The sequence below is a fragment of the Oryx dammah genome, unplaced genomic scaffold, assembly GCF_014754425.2.
Source record: "Oryx dammah isolate SB20612 unplaced genomic scaffold, SCBI_Odam_1.1 HiC_scaffold_1, whole genome shotgun sequence".
NCBI classification, from domain to species: Eukaryota; Metazoa; Chordata; class Mammalia; order Artiodactyla; family Bovidae; genus Oryx; species Oryx dammah.
In genome coordinates this window covers 89,525,342-89,543,166 of record NW_024070185.1, presented here as the reverse complement: position 1 = coordinate 89,543,166, position 17,825 = coordinate 89,525,342, and the positions used below count along the sequence as shown (strand labels likewise).

General features: G+C 40.6%; 1 pseudogene; it reads left to right on the top strand.

Moving 5' to 3' along the window:
• LOC120861536 overlaps window positions 1-13,025 on the top strand; it is a 29,686-nt pseudogene extending 16,661 nt beyond the window's left edge.
• The last annotated feature ends 4,800 nt before the right edge of the window (window positions 13,026-17,825 follow it).

Sequence of the window (17,825 nt, the reverse complement as noted above, 5' to 3'; positions counted from 1 at the left end):
CAACTGAGTGACTGAACTGACTGAAAAAAAGTTAGCAAACTTCCAATAGGTCTAATCTGAATATCTTGGGAAAGCTGTCTCATCAGATATCATCTGCTTCAGTTCTGGGAAATTTTTACATTCAGGTCACTAGATGATATGCAGGTCTAGTCAGGGTTTGCTACTTTCTTTATATGTGTCATGCAAATTCAAGAGTCTCTTCCTTGGAGTTTGGTGCACAAAGGCCTTCCTGTGAGGCTGAAGAGAGCTTTTTTCTGGAAGGGTCTTTATCAATAGATGAAATCTCCAGGTTGGAGAATGTGAATCGTAAAATCCTTGTGTCCTAAGAAGACACTGTGAAAAGATTACTCTACCAAAATATGATTATTGTTAATAGAAGCAATTTGTGTGCGTTAGTTGCTCAGTCGCATCTGACTCTTTGTGACCTTATGGACTCTAGCCTGCCAGGCTCCTCTGTCCATGGCATTCTCCAGGCAAGAATATTGGAGTGGGTTGACAGTTTTTTCTCCAGGGGATAGTCCCAACCCAGGGATTGAGATGTTTCTTTCTTAAGTGGCAGGAGGAAACAAACTACCAGTGTCACTCTTTTTCCCTTCTCTATACAAAATTAAAAGGAGGTTTCTCTTAAAATTCTGTGTTGCCATGATGACACCTGGTCCCACCTGAACTTTTATCAAACCTTGAGCTAACCAATGAGTTTTTCTTATAGAAATGTTTTTCTTAAGCTATGTTAAAGAACTACGTATTTACCCTAAACTGTCTTTCTCCAGGTCAATTCCGCTTAAGACTCAGAACCAACAGGGGCTCAACAAACCAGTATGTTTTACCCATACATTGTTCTCCTAATCTATGTTAATGAAACTATATATTTACTTGGAAATCTGCCTTTCTTCAAGATTCATGTCAATCATTGTATGGCCCAGGACAGCTCACCTTGTGCCAATGTTGTCTCAAAACGCATGTTGTCGGTGAGGGCCTCGTACCAGTCTTTGAGTTTTGAGAATTCCCTTTCTCTAATTAGCAGCCTGCTAGTAGCTATATAACATCTGGCTAAGGACTTGCAGGGGGGCACTCTTTCTGCTTGCTTCTGAAGTCTATGTCAGAAGCTTTCTCTATCTCTTTTATGCTTTAATAAAACTTTATTACACAAAAGCTCTGAGTGATCAAGCCTTGTCACTGGCCCTGGACTGAATTCCCTCTCTCCTGGAGGCCCAGAATCCCAGCATCTTTTATGGTTCCACAACAACCTTTCAAGGTTGAACTCAGGTCTCCTACATTGGAGTCATATTCTTTGCTCTCTGAGCCACCAGGAAAGCCCAGAAGCAATTAGGCCTTTGCAATATTGGAATATCTCTTCTTTTATTGGCTGTGGGTCAAAAGAAGCAGAAGCCAAATTCATTAAGTGTTCTTTGACTAGAGTAAGAGTTTATGGGTTCCAAAAGGTATGTATCTGAGATTTAGGACAAATGACACTGTTTTTGGTCAAAGTACTTACAGGGTTTTTACTAGTTTTGCTATTTGACTCTTAATAATGCCACTATTGTGTTCAACTAAGTCAAAGGATTGAGGGCAGAAAGTATAATCAAATGTATAAAACCAGCCAAACAGTACAGACTTATCAAAGCACCTGGCCAGTAAAATAGGTTCCTTGATCACTATGAAGTTCAGGTGGGGATAAGGTAAGGCTAATCTTTTCTGGAAGGATGTTAGCCACAGAAGAGGCAGTAGCCCATCTGTAAGGGAAGGCCACACTCCAGTGTGAAAATATACAAACAATGACTAAAACATACTTATATCCATGAGATGCAGAAAGTTCTATGAAAGCCATTTGCCAGACCTTGAATTGTCCATTAGGTAGTTAATAACGTCTGGGAGCAGTATGAATAGATTTCCACAGGTTGTGGTTTGGACAGGTGGGACAAGCGAGGTGTGCATTTTTTTGTGGCTTAGTTAATATTTTCCCACAAATATTGACTCATGAATGCTGTCATTTTGTCAGTAGATCAACAGTTTAATGCATTTACAGTGGTGAGGAGTGGGAATTTTAGAGTTTCTGGTAGGATGGGTTGTCATTTGGTCTAAACCAGAGCTTTCTCTTTTTATCAAACCAACAATTGTTGAATTTCCAATCTTGTTTTTCCTTTTCTGAGGTCAGTTGTTGGGTTTCTCTAACAAGTTTTCTGAAGTTATCATTTAGGGAAATAAAACTGGACCATAACAAAGTTTTAGCTACTGCTGGTTGCTTTAAGACTGGTTTTTGTGTATGTATGTGTGTGTATGTAAATATCACAAGGTGATTTCCTTAGCTTTCAGAGAGTAAGATTTAGAATGTTCACAGAATCTTAATAATAGCTAAGGCAGCAGGCAAAAATTCCTAAACAATGAAGCCATTGAAATTTTTGTTGTGGCTGGAAGTATGGAAGCCAGGTCTTCTACAGTGTTCCAAAATCATGAGCTTCTCCAAAAGCACATCTGCTATCAGTATAAATGTTGCCAGTTTTGCCATTGGCTAAAGTACAAGCCCACTAATAGTGTATAATTCAGCCTGTTGGGCTAAAGTAGCTGTATGTAAAGATGCTGCCTTAACATCAAAAGGAGTTGAAGTAGCTTATCCAGCACAGCACTTTTTATATGAGAACCACGAGAGTGAACCATGAGAGGTCAGTATTCCTTAGAGGATTTGCTGTAGATCATCAGGACCAGTCAGGGGGTGATCTCTCCATGTTAAGCTGTCAAAAGGGACTTCTTCAGTGATGGAGAGGTGAAGAACAGCAGGGTTGAGCTTAATACAATGTGGAAGAGTTATGTGAGGAAGAATTAACAGAAACACTTCACAGGGGGTGAGGTGGCTGACTGAGAAATGTTGAGAGTGATGAAAATTCAGGAAAGCTTCTAATGCATAAATTACAAAAACAGTTAAAGGGGATTCCATGACAATTTTCTCAATGGTCTTAACTGAAAGAGCAGGGGCCTAATGAAAGAGCAGCTCTGCCTGTCAACAGAAAATTGGATTAAAGATTTACTAAGCATGGACCTGCCCATCAGAACAAGACCCAGTTTTCCCCTCAATCAGTCTCCCCCATCAGGAAGCTTCCATAAGCCTCTTATCCTTCTCTATCAGAGGGCAGACAGACTGAAAACCACAATCACAGAAAACTAACCAATCTGATCACGTGGACCACAGCGTTGTCTAACTCAATGAAACTATGAACCATGCCGTATAGGGCCACCCAAGATGGACGGGTCATGGTGAAGAGTTCTGACAGAATGTAGTCCACTGGAGAAGGGAATGGCAAACCACTTCAGTATTCTTGCTTTGAGAACCCCATAAACAAATGAAAAGGCAACATGATAGGAAGACACTGAAAGATGAACTCCGCAGGTCGGTAGGTGCCCAATCTGCTAGTGGAGATCAGTGGAGAAATAACCCCAGAAAGAATGAAGAGACAGAGCCAAAGCAAAAACAACACCGAGTTGTGGATGAGACTGGTGATGGAAATAAAGTCTGATGCTGTAATGCACAATATTGCATAGGAACCTGGAATGTTAGGTCCATGAATCGAGGCAAACTGGAAGTGCTCAATCAGGAGCTGGCAAGAGTGAACGTTGACATTTTAGGAATCAGTGAACTAAAACGGACTGGAATGGGTGAATTTACTCAGATGACCATTATATCTACTACTGTGGGCAAAAATCCCTTAGAAGAAATGGAGTAGCCATCATAGTCAACAAAAGAGTGTGAAATGCAGTACTTGATGCAATCTCAAAAATGACAGAGTGATCTCTGTTTGTTTCCAAGGCAAACCATTCAATATCACAGCAATCCATGTCTATGCCCCAACCAGTAATGCTGAAGAAGCTGAAGTTGAACAGTTTTATGAAGACTTACAAGACCTTCTAGAACTAACACCCCCAAAAGATGTTCTTTTCATTATAGGAGACTGGAATGCAAAAGTAGGAAGTCAAGAAATACCTGGAGTAACAGGCAAATTTGGCCTTGGAATACAGAATGAAGCAGGGCAAAGTCTAATAGAGTTTTGCCAAGAGAACGCACTGGTCATAGCAAACATCCTCTTTCAACAACACAAGAGAAAACTCTACACATGAACATCACCAGATGGTCAACACCAAAATCAGATTGATTATATTATTTGTAGACAAAGATAGAGAAGCTCTATACAGTCAAAAAAAATAAGACCAGGAGCTGACTGTGGCACAGATCATGAACTCTGAATTATTGCCAAATTCAGACTTAAATTGAAGAAAGTAGGGAAAACCACTAGACCATTCAGGTATGACCTAAATCAAATCCCTTATGATTATACAGTGGAAGTGAGAAATAGATTCAAGGGATTAGATCTGATAGACAGAATGCCTGATGAACTATGGACAGAGGTTCATGACATTGTACAGGAAGCAGTGATCAAGACCATCCCCAAGAAAAAGAAATGCAAAAAGGCAAAATGGTTGTCTAAGGAGGCCTTACAAATAGCTATGAAAAAGAGAAGTGAAAAGCAAAGGAGAAAAGGGAAGATATACCCATTTGAATGCAGAGTTCTAAAGAATAGCAAGGAGAGATAAGAAAGATTTTCTCAATGATCAGTGCAATGAAATAGAGGAAAACAATAGAAAGGGAAAGACTAGAGACCTCTTCATGAAAATTAGAGATACCAAGGGAACATTCCATGCAAAGATGGGCACAATAAAGGACAGAAATGGTTTGGACCCAACAGAAGCAGAAGATATTAAGAAGAGGTGGCAAGAATACACAGAAGAACTATCCAAAAAATATCTTCACAACCCAGATAATCACAATGCTATGATCATTCACCTAGAGCCAGACATCCTGGAATGTGAAGTCAAGTGGGCCTTAGAAAGCATCACTATGAACAAAGCTAGTGGAGGTGATGGAATTCCAGTGGAGCTATTTCAAATCCTGAAAGATGATGCTGTGAAAGTGCTGCACTCAATATGCCAGCAAATTTGGAAAACTCAGCAGTGGCCACAGGACTGGAAAAGGTCAGTTTTCATTCCAATCCCAAAGAAAGGCAATGCCAAAGAATGCTCAAACTACTGCACAATTGCACTCATCTCACATGCCAGCAAAGTAATGCTCAAAATTCTCCAAGCCAATCTTCAACAGTACATGAACTATGAAATTCCAGATATTCAAGCTGGATTTAGAAAAGGCTGAGGAACCAGAGATCAAATTACTTCCATCTGTTGGATCATCAGAAAAGCAAGAGAGTTCCAGGAAAACATCTATTTCTGCTTTATTGACTATGCCAAAGCCTTTGACAGTGTGGAACACAACAAACTCTGGAAAATTATTCAAAAGATGGGAATACCAGACCACCTGACCTGCCTCCTGAGAAATCTGTATGCAGGTCAAGAAGCAACAGTTAGAAGTGGACATGGAACAACAGACTGGTTCCAAATCAGGAAAGGAGTACATCAAGACTATATATTGTCACCCTGCTTATTTAACTTATATGCAGAGTACATCATGAGAAATGTTGGACTGGATGAAACACAGGCTGGAATCAAGATTTCCAGGAGAAATATCAATAACCTCAGATATGCGGATAACACCACCCTTATGGCAGAAAGTGAAGAAGAGCTAAAGAGCCTCTTGATGAAAGTGAAAGAGGAGAGTGAAAAAGCAGGCTTAAAACTCAACATTCCAAAAACTAAGATCATGGCATCTGGTCCCATCACTTCATGGCAAATAGATGGGAAAACAATGGAAACAGTGTCAGACTTTATTTTGTGGGGCTCCAAAATCACTGCAGATGGTGACTGCAGCCATGAAATTAAAAGAACTTGCTTGCTCCTTGGGAGAAAAGTTATGACCAACCTAGACAGCATATTAAAAAACAGAGACATTACTTTGCCAACAAAGGTCTGTCTAGTCAAAGCTATGGTTTTTCCAGTAATGATATATGGATGTTAGAGTTGTACTGTAAAGAAGGCCAAGTGCTGAAGAATTGATGCTTTTGAATTACAGTGTTGGAGAAGACTCTTGAGAGTCCCTTGGACAGCAGAGAGATCCAACCAGTCCATCCTAAAGGAAATCAGTCCTGAATATTCATTGGAAGGACTGATGCTGAAGCTGAAACGCCAATACTTTGGCTACCTATGTGAAGAATTGACTCATTTGAAAAGACCCTGATGCTGAGAAGGATTGAAAGCGGGAAGAGAAGGTGACGACAGAGAATGAGATGGTTGGTGGCATCACCGACTCAAGTGATGTGAGTTTGTGTAAACTCCAGGAGTTGGTGATGGACAGGGAAGCCTGGAGTGCTGCAGTTCATGGGGTTGCAAAAAGTCGGACACGACTGAGTGACTGAAGTGCACTGAATCACTCTAAGGCAAGGCTGGTGTCCCTATGTCACAGGATCCAGCTGCTGGCTAGCATACCCTATGGGTCAGTGGTGGTCCTTGTGGTTTGGGGTGAGTACCCCAAGGGCATCTCCTTCCTTTTCAGAAAAGGTAAAAGGGAATCTGATCATTGGAATGCCCCAGGGGAGGTGAGTTCATCAAGCTCTCTTTTAAGGTCTTAGAAGTTATGTCCTCTGGTTTTTTCTCTTAAATTGGACTGGGGTTATTATTCTTGAATAAAACACAAAGATATTCGGCCACAAGAAAGAAATTTGGAATCTAATTTCAGCATAACCAACTATCGCAAGAAAATGTCACAGATGGTGTTTAGTTTTGGGTTTGGGGAAACTCTGGACACTATAAAGTCTATCTGGATCTAGGTATAGTCCCTGTTCTGATATCAGATGCCCTAAATATCAACCTGGGTTTGGACAAACTGCAATTTTCCTTTGAAATTTTGGTGGCTTTGCGTCCCTTTGAAGCTAATACTTTAGCTAGTGTATGCTGTCTTTCTCTGAGGAGGCTTGAGAAGAAGAGCAAAGAAGCAAATCATCCACACATTCTGTCATCCAGATCAGCCTTCAGTAATTGAGAAATAAGGACTCTTAGTGAAACCTGAGGCATTAGTGTCCAGGTGAATTCTTTTTCTTTCCAAATAAAGGCAACATTTAATGGCTGGCTTCATCAACTGGAGTACTAGAGAATGCAGTGCATAAATAAATTATGGTAAAGAGTTTACTTCTAGTGACAGTGGATATTAGTAACATATGAGTTAGGAACAACAAGGCATCGAGGGATGTGTTGTTTATTACCTGGAGATTCTGGGTGAACATCCATCCTGGGTCCTAGGTTTTCTCACAGGTCAAGTAGAAATATTAGAAAGATTAGTACAAGGGATAGTGAGGTCTTAAGACTTGTAGTCTTCCATTAAGGGCTTCTTTGCTTAAAAGGTATTAATTAATTGCAGAAAGAGGTTTTGAGAGACCTATCTGAGTCATGATGGGAGGTGTGCTGTAAATTTTGCCAGGGTCAGTTACAGATTTTTGTCCGTAGGAAAGTGGTAGCTAATTCAACAGAACAAATAATCGGTGTTTTGAAGATCAGCTCTAGGACTCAGAGCTGAAGCAATGAAAAGATGTCAAAGGGTCATTTAATTTATGTGATTGGTTACTTTGATGACTACTGTCAAATGCTAGAATTATTTTCCCTTTTGGGGATAAAGAAATTCTGGCATGATACTTATCTAAGAAGTCTCAACCTAATAAATGGATAAGGGCAGAGGAGCTAAGGAGAAAAGGGTGTGTATCTCTCAAAGGGCCTAAACAAAAGGGAATAGGTTCAGAGACAGGAAGCTCTTTGGGGTTCACTAGAGATCCCATATTTGAATTGTTTTAGTACTCCGAGGCAGGGGCTGCTTTATAGTAGTGGTGCTGAGCACCGAGATTGTGGTTCTGGTGTTACTTAGAACATGAAGAGACCCATCCCCAATCTGAGGAAATGTTTCTCCCATTCTATTAAGAGGGAAGGTGGGAAAGAGCCCCTGTAGTCCCCCCCAAACCCTGTTATTGAGAACTGGGAGAACATTCAAAAGGCTGGCTAGAGGGCAGATGGTGTTTAAAACTAGGAGGGTTTTGGTTTTCATTTAGGGACTGTCATTTGCTGGAGTTTAAGAATTTAGGTGGTCTTTCATTTTGGTGACTCATTTAGAGTGTGAGAGAGAGAGTTTGCCAGATTAACTAAACTCTGGAGTGGAAAATTCTAGCTTCCCATTCCATCTTGGTTCTTTTTACTAGAAAGGAAATGTTCTGGTTTAGTCCACTAATAAACATAAAGTTAAAAGCTATCTGGGTGGAATCAACCTTTAAAAGATCAGAATTTTCTTTTAAAATAATCTGAAGTTGATTGGAATAGTCATGAGCAGATTCATCAGGTTTTCATGTAAAATGTCTGAATTTTGCTCCAATCAACAGGCTTTGAAAAAGTCACCTAGCACTTGCCCAAACTTGATCATCTAAGTTAGTAGGTTGGTCTCTGTGTTGTAATCTTAGGTGTTGATGGAAATAATCAATAAACTACTTGTAATAGGAATAGAAAAGAGTTTTGTTTGAGCCAAACTGAGGACTATAACCCAGGAGACAATCTCTCAGATTATTCTGAGAAAATGCTTGGTTAAAAAATGGTTTTTAGCATAGCTATATACTTTATCAGAACAAAGAACATACATCAAACATGACAGGGGTATATTCCTTCAAGTTTCCAAAATAGACAGATTTAGTAAATATAGAGTGAGACAGTGAGACCTGGTGTCTGGGAAGGGAAACATCTTCCAAGGAGTGTTAATACGGATGTCCTAAGAAGGAAGTTTTTCCCCTTACCTTCAAAACACACATTCTTTATCTTGATGGTTAAAGCAGATGTGCTGTGTGTGTATAACAAGCTATTTTAATTCACACAAAGTTCAGGCTGCTGTGTATAAGCCAAAATTACTTCCACATGCCTCAATGTTTGAAAATTGTCTCCATCAGAGGGAAATTTCAGGATTTTCCCATTTGGGGGTTTTCATCTAATCCTGGGCTTGTCCTTTACTGACAAGCATATGAAACTAGCAGGTGTAAGTTATAAAAACAAGATTGATAAGTTTGAATAATGATGTTAAATTTTTCAAAAAATTTGTGAGGATCTTTGGTTATTTTGGGAAAATCTTTGACTATGGCTCACAGTTCAGCTTTAGTTCAGGAAATATAAATGAAGGCTCTGCATCCTCAGAAGGCTTAGTTTTAAAGGGACTAGCTTTAATAAAAGACTCCCTTCTTACGACATCCATATTAACCCACCCTGGAAGATGTTTCCCTTCCCAAACACCAGGTCCTTGAACAGCAAGGAGATCAAACCAGTCCATCCTAAAGGAAATCTGTACTGAATATTCATTGGATGGACTGATGCTGAAGCTGAAACTCCAATACTTTGGCCACCGGATGTGAAGAACTGTCTCATTGGAAAAGACACTGATGCTGGGAAAGATTGAAGGCAGGAGGAAAAGGGGACGACAGAGGATGAGATGGTTGGATGGCTTCACCAACTTGATGGACATGAGTTTGAGCAAGCTCTGGGAATCAGTGATAGACAGGAATGGCATGTTGCAGTCCATGGGGTCGCAAACACAACTGAGCGACTGAACTGAACTAAGCTTTGATAAGTTTAGAGGGAAAAGGTGGGGAGGGATTCAGGCAAAAAGAAAATTAAGTGAGAGAATTAGTATAGAAAAATTGAGGGTATAGAGGCAATGTGGGTGGCATCGAAGGAAAGAAGGAAGATGGTGCCTAGGGCAGAGCCTGGGCATGAGGAGGGGAGGGAGGGAGACAAGATGGCATCAGAGGCAGCTTCTGTGCATGCTACATCGCTTTAGTCAAGCCTGATTCTTTGTGACCTTATGGGCAATTGGCCCGCCACGCTCCTCTGTCCATGGGATTCGCCAGGCAAGAATACTGGACAGGGTTGCTGTACCCTCCTCCAGGGGATCTTACCAACTCAGGGATCGAACCTGTGTGTTTACATCTCCTGAATTGGCAAGCAGGTTCTTTACCACTAGCGCCTCCTGGGAAGGCCCCATCAGAGTCAGAGCTCAGACAAAGAAGTCAATGAAGAACCTGAGGTTTCAGGCATCATTTTATATTTTTAAAATAGTTCATTTGCCTTGGTTAAAGTCTTATTTTGCAGAAAGGCAGTTTTAGACTTCTGATAATGTTGGAAAGTCTCTGTGGATGAAAAATTAATCAACAGTTGGTCTTTAGGAGAAATAGAAAATTTTACTGAAGCCCAACCTGAGGATTATAACCCAGGAGACAGTCTTTTTGAGGACTGTTCTTCTTGTTTAGAAGTCAAAGGCCCAGTTACATACATTCTTGAAACAAAGGATCATACATCAAAATGGCACATTGATGTTTTATGTAAAATTCATCAGAGATACACAGTCCCAACAAGCACTATACAAAGCCAGCAATGGGTCATCACGATCTCTTCCAGGATTAGGAAAGGAATGTTATCTTTTAAGGAGTAACATTACTGGTATATGAAGAAGGGAAAAGGTTAATTTTTACAGTCGAGTGGATATTCCTGCCTTGAGGCGGTCTGGTTAATGGATAATACAGATGCAGACTGCACATGGGGAGGGCCCAGCTCTGACAGGGAGTATGTTATGCTTTAATTTTCTTGTCTGGACACAATATCTAACATTTATGCCATCATCCCAAAATACCAATCAAAATAGGCATTTCATTCAGTTCTGAAGATTTTTGCACTGTGGTATTCCAGTTTGGTTTTAAGAAAGGAATTTCAAAAGTTATCCATAATGGCCACTGATATTCTGAATTGCCTTTGGTTAGGTCAGTCCATTAGCATGAGGAAAAATAAAGATTTTAAACATAAAACTGACTAGAATCTCAGTGTGTGTGTGTGTGGGGGGGGGGTGTGCCCTCAAGATATATAGATAACTAGGATACCATTTCTCAGACTTTTTCTCTAGAATAAAAGAATAATTTTCCAACAGCTTAAACAATTTATATCTTAAACAGCTCAGTTTTAACAGCTTGCAGCTCAAACTGTCTGCAGGCCTAATACCCACCAGTCCTGAGGGAACAGCTTGGTCCTGGAGGAGCCAGGCCGAAGGCTCCCCAGCTAGTTCCTATGAAACCGCGCCCATTCCAAAGGTACAGGCTGATGACTCCATTTCAGTGAAGTGACTCAGTTTCAGTGAAACAACCCCTGTACCTGAAGGAACTGGGCTGACAGCTTCTCAGCCAATTTCAGGTGAAGCAGTCTGATCTCAGAATAAGACTGAACTGCCAAAAGAGTACTTGCATACAGAACAAGGCTTCAACCAGAAAGAGTGAAACCTAAAAACAGATCCCTGATACAACCTGAAGAGCTTTAAGTACAAAGAGGGGTCAACTGAAAAAAAGAAAGAAAACAACCTGGAAGTTGAGAATTATGTTTTATTTGGTGGACAAACTGAGGACCTTTAAGCCGAGGGGGCAGCTTCTCAGATAGTTCTGAGGGACTGCTCTCTAGAGGTAAGGGAGAAGCCAGGGTATGTAAGAGTTCTTCAACAAAAACCAGGTTTTACTGATCAAAAGATTACTATTTATTAAAGAAAACCAGTCATCTCAAATTAATGAATTTGTACTTTTCTACATATAGGAAGATACAAGAATCTGGGTTCACTGAAATCATTCCTTTGATATACACATCAGCTATCTAGGACCAGCATCCTGTTTGTTTCCATCCTGAGTTCCCTCAGGGTTCTCTGTCGGAGGAGGGGCTGTAGTGGCTAATGGCTTAATGGCCACCACATCCTTTTTCTACTGATGTGGCAGACAGCATTTTTAGTCCACAGACTATAAAGGCTTGAATCAGAAGAAAGATGTACAGGGTCAGTGAGAAAAGGAATGAGCAATAAAGGGCGCAACTGTGGATACCTCACCTCTTTGCTCATTAGCCCGAGAGTCTTTGGGGGTTTCCTCTGGTCCTTGTAGTGGTGGATTAGTCACTAAGTTGTGTTCCTGTGGACTGTATTTCCCACATTGCCATTTTCTTCTCTAGGGGATCTTTCTGACCCAGAGTTGGAACCTAGGTCTCTTGCATTGCAGGCAGATTCTTTACCACTGAGCCACCAGGGAAGCTCTCTGGTCCTTGTATGGGCCACCAAATGTTGACCTAAAACAAATAGGATGCCAGATGCTTTTCTAGCAAAGATGAGGTTATTTAGGATCAGCAGAAATTGCAAGCTGAGATCTAGAAGCATGGTGAACCACACACAAGTCCCTGCACAGCAAGGAAAGGATTTCCTGGAGGGGAAAAGGAAGATGAGAGAGCTTACAGTGAGCAAAGAACCCAAGACTTGTCATTGACTGAGTCCTTGCTGGAAAGAAGAGGAGCCTTTCTACCTGTTGGGCTTTGCCATTGTTGCAGAAATGAGAGCTCCTCCCTCTGGTCTCCAGGCTGTATTAATATTTACTTGAGGTTTCTGTATTAATTTTTTTACAGGTCCTTGGGCCAAGCACTGGGGTAGTCTCCATATGAAAGGAGCAGAGATTGGCTTCTCCATGGCTATTCACCTAAAAGAAGTCACAGCCACTGTGCTTATTAATGAGCCCAACTTTACTCTTGACATTCCACAGATATATCATGATCAGATAAATCAGCCGTTGCCATTCTCTCCTCCTCTACTATCCATCAGTGCCTTAGGGTTAGTAAGGTTATAGCACATATTTGAGGAAACTAGAGCTGAAGCCAGTGAGACTTCTTTTCTCCCTGTTGAAAAGACCCAGGGACATTTTCTCTTCATTGTGGGAGAAGAAGATAAGAATGTCAGTAGGGAAAGCATATGCAGAGCAAGCACAGAACATCTGAGGAGACGTGGGAGGAACAACTGGACTCTGCTGTCTTACTTTGGAGTAGGCCACCTGATACAGCCTCCCCCCAGCCCCAACCCCAGTGCTGTGCCTCCAGGATCTCTAATCTCCACTTCTCCATGCACTGAGGAGGAGATTCCTTTTCCCACACAAAGCAGACATGAACATTCTTGGAAGGAAATCCAGAAGTTTCTCAGGAAACACCCTATTCCGGTTGTGACTAGTCATCTCTGAGAAGAGCAAATATTCCTAGAAATAGAGAAGAAATAGGATGCAGACCTTTACTTGATTTTCATGGAACAGTAGAACCAGGTGCTGACAAATGGATTTCTTAAAACCCAAATTAATATGCTTTTTAACACAACATTGTAAATCAACTATATTTAAATAAAATAAATTTTAAAATATGCTTAGTTTTCTCATATTTGAAAATATGACCATGGGACTTTGCTGGTGGTCCAGTGACTAAGACTCCATGCTCCCAATGCAAGGTGCCTGCATTCATTGCCTGGTGAGGGAACTAGATCCTACATGCTGCAACTAAGAGCTTGCATGCTGCAAGTAGAAAGATCGTATATGCCACAGCAAAGACTGAAGATCCCACATGCTGCAACTAAGTCCCAGAGCTGCCAAATAAATAAATATTTTAAAAAAGAAAGAAAAAAATATGCTCATGGTTACTTCATTGGTTTGGAAAACTAGACGTGGGTAAAAAATATATTAAGACAATATGGAAGCAATTACGGAGGTAACATTGAATCAGCCTACAATCAATAATTCAACAAAAGCTAGCTAAAGAAAATATTTTTATGTGTCTAAACATGTACAGCATTTTTCAAGAGAAACAATCTAAGATTCACAGGATTTCAGTTTAGGAAAGTAGTTTTGATGGTTATGATGGTGTAGATTATGTGCTTCCAGATTGGGGGCCAGCAGAGAAGGGGGCAACAGAGGATGATATGATTGGATGGCATCACTGAATCAATGAACATGAGTTTAAGCAGACTCCAGGAGACAGTGAAGGACAGGGAAGCCTGGTGTGCTGCAGTTCATGGGGTTGCAAAGAGTTGGACACGACTATGCAACTGAACAGCAAGACTCTAGCAAAATACTAGATAGTAAATATTTTTGACTGTATAGTCCATAAGGTCTCTGTCACTATTATTCAGTCCTGCTGTTATAGCACAAAAGCAGCCTTAGATAGGATATAATGAATGATTGTTTTCATGTTCCAATTAAATTTTATTTATGAACACTGAAATTCAGATTTCATATAATTTTTACATGATGGATAATCAAGGTGAAGATGAATCAGTAGGAAAGTATTCTGAATCATTTTGTAGGTATGATGGGGAGCCAATATAGACCAATAGAAGTAACATGAGGCCACTTCAGTTTTGTCTGCCTAACCTCTTTATTTTCTTTACTTTTGATACCTTCTGCTTAAAGTAAAAGTATTCCATTCAGTATGAGTGGGGTTGTTAGCCTCCTTCCTCTTTCACTCATAGAATTTTTCACATTTCCCGGACCTGGCCAGTCAGTGTACTTCTCTAGGAACTTTCCTGGTGGTCCTGTGGTTAAGACTCTATGCTTTTACTGCAGAAGATGCAGGTTTGATCCCTGGTGAGGAACTAAGATCTAACCCCAATTCTAGCATTAAATAAGATCAAACATTTTTTTGTGGGTTCTTTTGGGGGATCAGGTATTATGTCAATTTTGTACTTGTTTCATAAAAAGAATTCAAAAGTTTTCCTTCTTTCCTACAGTAGTTTAATTAGAACAGAAATTACCTCTTTTTAAAAGCTCATTGCTCTATCCACAGTATTACATTTTTCCTAGTAATTTTTAAAATACATCCTGGATTTTTATTGATGCTTAGTATATTGTATCTTGTCTATATTATGGTAGATATTTTCAGTCCAGACAAGTTCTATATACATATATGTATATAAATATATAAAGGGCTTCCCTGGTGGCTCTGTTGGTAAAGAGTCCACCTGCAATACAGGAGACCTGGGTTCGATCCGTGGGTTGGGAAGTGCCTGTGGAAAAGAGAATGGCTCCCCACGCCAGTATTCTGGCCTGGAGAATTCCATGGACTCTATAGTCCTTGTGCTCACAAAGAGTCAGACATGACTGACTGTGCTCGCAAAGAGTCAGATGTGACTGACTTTCACTTTCACTTTCATATATATATATATATATATACAAACACACACACACACACATATATTTGGCATTTTACATATCAGAAGAACTAGACACATTTAAGACTAAATTAAACTATATGGTAAAATCTAAAAAATACAGTAAAACAAAAAATCTCTCCAATTCTGGCATATTAATGTTGCTAGAGTTAAAACAGAAATTAATTCCATATTAATTTCATTTAATTTTTTAAATTATATGAATAAAACTTTATAGAAGATCCTGGCTTTTTTCTTATTGTGGCAAATAGATAAAACATAAAATTTACCATTTTAAGCATTTTTAGATGAATATATGCCGAATTATACCATGACTTTAAGCGTATTCACACTGTTGTGCTACCATCACCACTAGCCATCTCCAGACCTGCAATAACCCAATCTCTGGTTCACTTCATGGATCATAGCCATGTGGTGGTGAAGGGGCTTGTATAACTCTGAAGCTATGAGTCATGCCATGTAGGGTCAACCAAGACAGACAGGTCACAGTGGAGAGTTCTGAAAACATGTGGTCCAATGAAGGATGGAATGGCAAACCACTCCAGTATTCTTGCCTTGAGAACCCCATAAACAATATGATAAGGCAGAAAGATATGATACCGGAAGATGAGCCCCCCAGGTCAGAAGGTGTCCAATAAACTACTGGGAATAGTGCAGGGCAATTACTAATAGTTCCAGAAAGAATGAAGTGGCTGGGCCAAAATGGAAAGAATGCTCAGTTATGGATGTGTCTGGTGGTGAAAGGAAAGTACCATGTGGTAAAGAACAATATTGTATAGGAACCTGGAATGTTAGGTTCATGAATCAATGTAAATTGGACATAGTCAAGCAGATGGTATGATTGAACACTGATATCTTAGGAATCAGTGAACTAAAATGGATGAATTTAATTCAGAAGACCATTATATCTACTTCTGTGAGCAAGAATCCTTAGAAGAAATATTCAGTTCAGTTCAGTTTAGTCACTCAGTTGTGTCTGACTCTTTGCAACCCCATGAACTGCAGCACGCCAGGCTTCCCTGTCCATCACCAACTCCCAGGGCTTACTCAAACTCATGTCCATAGAGTCGGTGATGCTTTCCAACCATCTCATCCTCTGTTGTCCCCTTTTCTTCCTGCTTTAGATTATTCCCAGCATCAGCGTTTAAAATGAATCAGTTCTTCACATCAGGTGGCCAAAGTATTGGAGTTTCAGCTTCAGCATCAGTCCTTCCAATGAATATTCCTTTAGGATGGACTGGTTGGATCTCCTTGCTGTCCAAGGGACTCTCAAGAGTCTTCTCCAACACCACAGTTCAACAGCATCAATTCTTTGGCACTCACCTTTCTTTATAGTCCAACTCTCACATCCATACACGACTACTGGAAAAATCAAAACTTTGACTAGATAGGCCTTTGTTGGGTAGCCCTCATAGTCAAAAAGAGTCCAAAATGCAGTACTTGGGTGCAACTTCAAAAACGACAGAATGATCTCAGTTTGTTTCCAGGCAAACCATTCATCATCACAGTAATACGCATCTATGCCCCAACTGATCAGAGAAGGCAGTGGCACCCCACTCCAGTACTCTTGCCTGGAAAATCCCACGGAAAGAGGAGCCTGGTGGGCTGCAGTCCATGGGGTCGCTGAGAGTTGGACACGACTCAGTGACTTCACTTTCACTTTTCACTTTCATGCAATGGAGAAGGAAATGGCAACCCACTCCAGTGTTCTTGCCTGGGGAATCCCAGGGACGGTGGAGCCTGGTGGACTGCCATCTATGGGGTCGCACAGAGTTGGACATGACTGAAGCGACTTAGCAGCAGTAGCAGCAGCAGCAGCAGCAGCAGCCCCAACTGGTGCCAAAGAACCTGAACCTGAGTGGTTCAATGAAGACCTATGACACCTTGTAGAAAAGGAAAGGAAAGTGAAGTTGCTCAGTTGTGTCCAACTCTTTGTGACCCCATGGACTGTAGCCTACCAGGCTCCTTTGTCCATGGGATTTTCCAGGCAATAGTACTGGAGTGGATTGCTATTTCCTTCTCCAGCAGATCTTCCTGACCCAGGGATGGAACCCAGGTCTCCCGCATTGTAGACAGACGCTTTACCATCTGAGCCACCAGGGAAGTCACTAACATTAAAAAAAAATGTCATTTTCATTGTAGGGGATTGGAATGCAAAAGTAGAAAGTCAAGGGATACCTGGAATAACAGGTAAGTTTGGCCATGCTTATAAAATGAAGCAAGGCAAAGGATAACAGAGTTTTGTCAAGAGAATGCAAACACCCTCTTCCAAAAACATGAGAAATGAGTCTACATTGAGACATCACCAGATGGTCAATACTGAAATCAGATTTATTATATCAGCTGAAGATGGATAAACTCTATACAGTCAGCAAAAACAAAGACCTGGAGCTGACTGTGGCTCAGATTATGAGCTCCTTATTGCAAAATTCAGGCTTAAATTGAAGAAAGTAGGGAAAATCACTAGGCTATTCAGCTATGACCTAAATCAAATCTCTTATGATTATACAGTGAAGGTGATGAATAGATTCAAGGGATTAGATCTGGTAGACAGAACTATGGATGGAGGTTCATAACATTGTACAGGAGGCAGTGACCAAAACCATCTCAAAGAAAAAGAAATGCAAGAGGGCAAAGTGGTTGTCTGAAGAGGCCTTACAAGTAGCTGAGGAAAGAAGAGACGTGAAAGACAGGGAAAAATATACTCAACTGAAGGCAGAGTTCCAGAGAATAGCAAGGAGAGATAAAAGAAGGTTTTCTTAATGAACAATGCAAAGAAATAGAGGAAAACAATAGAATAGGAAAGACTAGAAATCTCTTCAAGAAA